The sequence below is a fragment of the Camelus ferus genome, unplaced genomic scaffold, assembly GCF_009834535.1.
Source record: "Camelus ferus isolate YT-003-E unplaced genomic scaffold, BCGSAC_Cfer_1.0 contig2258, whole genome shotgun sequence".
NCBI classification, from domain to species: Eukaryota; Metazoa; Chordata; class Mammalia; order Artiodactyla; family Camelidae; genus Camelus; species Camelus ferus.
The window spans coordinates 1-3,964 of NW_022588013.1; the positions used below are offsets into that span (position 1 = coordinate 1).

Consider the following 3,964-nt stretch of genomic DNA (forward strand, 5'->3'; position numbering starts at 1 on the left):
TCGAAAATGAGGCAGATTTCACGGCAAAAACCTCTTGGAGCAGGTTCTAACCTATAGACATGTAATATACATGGATTCGCTCACCGTGTGAAGTTCCGTGTTCTGAACACGCTACATGCATCTCAGATTCGACAAATATTCACTGCATAGTTGTTAGCATGTGGATTACAGCACTTCATCCACCATACAAGGCTTACTGGCACTCTGAAGAATTTCTCAGATTTCACAGGTTAGTTTTAACGCCAGTTTAGAAAATGAGGCAGATTTGGCAGAAAAATGCTCTTGGAGCGAGTTATACACAAATGATATGTAATTTACCTAGTTTTACTCACCGTGACATTCCGGGTTCTGAACAAGTTACATGCATCATGGATTCGACAAACATTCACTACAGAGTTGGTAGCATAACGATTACCGAACATTCATCCACCATAAATGCCATATTGACACTTTGAAGCACTTTCCCATATTTCAAATGTTTTCCTAATGCCAGTTATGAAAATGAAGGCAGATTCGCAAAAAATTCTCGTGGAGCAAGTACTTCCATATAGAAATGTAATTTACATAGTTTCCCTCACAGTGACATTCAATTTCTGAACACGCTACATACTTCACGGATTTGACAAACATTTTTAATGAGTTATGTACATGTGTATTACAGGAACCTTCACCCACCATAAAAGGCATATTTAAACCTAGAAACATTAACTCTTAATTTTGCAGCCTTTCCTAATGCCAGTTTTTCGAAAATCACGGCCGTTTTATCCGGAAAAAATTTGGAGCTGTTTTACCCAATAGACATGATAATTACATAGATTCCATCTCTGGAAAATTCCATCATATGATCACGCTACATGCATAGGCTTTCTACAATTATTCACATCATGTTTGTTTGCATGTGGCTGCAAGATCTTCCATCACAATAAAAGACATATTGACAGTTTGAAGCATTTTCTCTGATTTTGAAATAATTTCCAAATGCCAGTTTCGAAAATGAGGCAGATTTCGCAGAGAAAAACTCTTGGAGTGAGTTCTACCCAAGAGACATTTAATTTACATAGATTCGCTCACCGTGATATTCTATGTTCTGAACACTCTTTATGTATCTCAGATTCGACAAATATTCTCTACGAGTTGTTTGTATGCGGATTGCCGAACTTTCATCCACAATACAAGGCATATTTACACCTACAATTGTTTAAATCTGAGTTCGCAGATTATTCCTAACGCCAGTTTCAAAATCAGGCTGTTATCTCAGGAAAAACCTCTTTTAGAGATTTGTAACCTAGGGAAGATATATTTAAAAAATTTGATCGCCGTGATATTCCGTGCTCCGAACATTCTACATGCAAAACTGATTCGACAAATATTCACTACAGATTTTTTAGAATGTGGATTACCGAACTTTCAACACAATACATTGAATACTGATACTTAGAAGTATTTCTCAGATTTTGCAGGCATTTTCATAACGCAGTTTCAAAAATGAAGCAGTTTTCACAGGAAAATTCACTTGGAGTTTGTTCTACCTAATAGACAAGTAGTTTACATTGTTTCAATCACCGTGACAATTCCACGTTCCGAACATGGGTACATGCATCACGGATTAGAAAAATGATTCTTAATATGTTGTGAAAATGTAGATTACTGAACTTTATTCCAACATAAAGGCATCTTTACACCTACAAATATTTTCTCTCATTTCGCAGCTTTATCCAAATATCCCATTAGAGAATCAAGCAATTTTTGCCAAAATATTCTATTCTAGCTAGTTCTACCCAATAGAATTCTCATTTACATACTTTCATTACAGTGAAATACTATTTTTCGAATGCGCTACATGAATCACGGTTTGAAAATATTTACTACACTCTTGTTAACTTGTGGATTACCAGACTTTCATCCACCTATCCAGTCATATTGACACTTAGAAGCATTTTCTCATATTTCGAAGATTTTTCCTAACGCCAGATTTGAAAATGAGGCAAATTTTACAGAAAAATGCTCTTGGAGCGAGAGTTCTACCCAATAGACAGGTAATTTACATAGATGTGCTCATCATGATTTTGTGTTACGAACACATTTCATGTATCTCAGATTCGACAAATATTCACTACAGAGATGTTAGCATTTGAATTACCAATCTTACATCCACCATAAAGGGCATATTTACACCTACAAATATTTACTCTCATTTCGCAGTTTTATCCATACGTCAAATTCCTAAGTCATGCAATTTGCGCCGAAAAATTCTATTCAAGCTAGTTCTACCCAATAGAATTTTAATTTACATAGTTTCATTACCGTGAATTTCCGAGTTCCAAACACGCTGAATATGTCACGGATACGAAAACTATTCCCTTCATAGTTGGTTACGTGTATTACCGGACTTAAATTCCCCATTCAAGGCATATTCACACTTAGAAGCATTTTCTCCTATTTCTCAGGTTTTTCCTAACGTCAGTTTGGAAAATGATGCTGATTTCACAGAAAATATTCTTGGAGACAGTTCTACCCAAAAGGTATACATTTTAAGTAGTTCACTCACCGTGACATTCCGTATTCTGAACACGCTACATGCATTTCAGATTCGACAAATATTCACTGCATAGTTGTTAGCATGTGGATTACAGCACTTTCATCCACCATACAAGGCTTACTGGCACTTTGAAGAATTTTCTCAGATTTCAAAGGTTAGATTTAACGCCAGTTTGGAAAATGAGGCAGATTTGGCAGAAAAATGCTTTTGGAGTGAGTTATACACAAAAGATATGTAATTTACCTAGTTTTAATCACCGTGAAATTCCGTGCTCTGAACACGTTACATGCATCACGGATTCGACAAACATTCACTACAGAGTTGGTAGCATAACGATTACCGAACATTCATCCACCATAAATGCCATATTGACACTTTGAAGCACTTTCCCATATTTCAAAAGATTTTCCTAATGCCAGTTTTAAAATGAGGCAGATTCGAAAAAAATTCTCGTGGAGCAAGTACTTCCAATAGAAATGTAATTTACATAGTTTCCCTCACAGTGACATTCCAGTTTCCGTACATGCTACATAATTCACGGATTTGACAAACATTTTTAATGAGTTATGTACATGTGTATTACAGAACTTTCATCCACCCTACAAGGCTATTCAACTAGAAGAAACATTAATCGAATGCAGCCTTTCCTTAATGCCAGTTTCAAAAATCAGGCTGATGTATTCTCAGGAAAAATCTCTTGGAGTGATTTCTCAACCAGGGAAATGTAATTTACATAAATTCTTCTCCGTGACATTCCGTGTTCCAACATTCTACATGCATAACGGATTCGACAAATATTCACTACAGATTTGTTTAGCATGTGGATTACCAAACTTCATCACAAAACATTGAATATTGATGCCTAGAAGTATTTTCTCAGATTTTGCAGCGTTTTCCAAGCGCCAGTTTCTAAAATGATGCAGTTTTCACAGAAAAATCCTCTTGAAGTGATTTCTACCGTATAGACAAGTAGTTTACATTGTTTCAATCACCGTGAAATTCCACGTCCCGATCATCGTACATGCATCACGGATTAGAATAAAGATTCTTTAATATGTTGTGAAAATATGAATTACCGAACTTTCTTCCAAAATAAAGGCATCTTTACAGCTACAACTATTATCTCCCTTTTCGCAGCTTTATCCAAACATCACATTCGAGAATTAAGCAATTTTCGCTGAAATATTCTATTCTAGCTAGTTCTACCCAATAGAATTCTCATTTACATTGTTTCATTACCGTGAAATTTTGTTTTTCGAACGCGCTACATGACTCACTGTTTGAAAAATATTTACTACACTCTTGTTAACATGTGGATTACCGGACTTTCATCCACCAATCAAGTCATATTGACACTTAGAAGCATTTTCTCATAATTCGAAGATTTTTCCTAATGCCAGATTTGAAAATGAGGCAGATTTTGCA

General features: G+C 35.6%; 1 long non-coding RNA gene across 1 annotated transcript; it reads left to right on the forward strand.

Annotated features, from left to right (window-relative positions):
• The first annotated feature begins 2,428 nt into the window (after positions 1-2,428).
• Positions 2,429-2,840, forward strand: LOC116662494. Its single transcript, XR_004318455.1, has 2 exons — positions 2,429-2,522; positions 2,770-2,840. It is a non-coding gene; the product is annotated as an uncharacterized LOC116662494 (long non-coding RNA).
• The last annotated feature ends 1,124 nt before the right edge of the window (positions 2,841-3,964 follow it).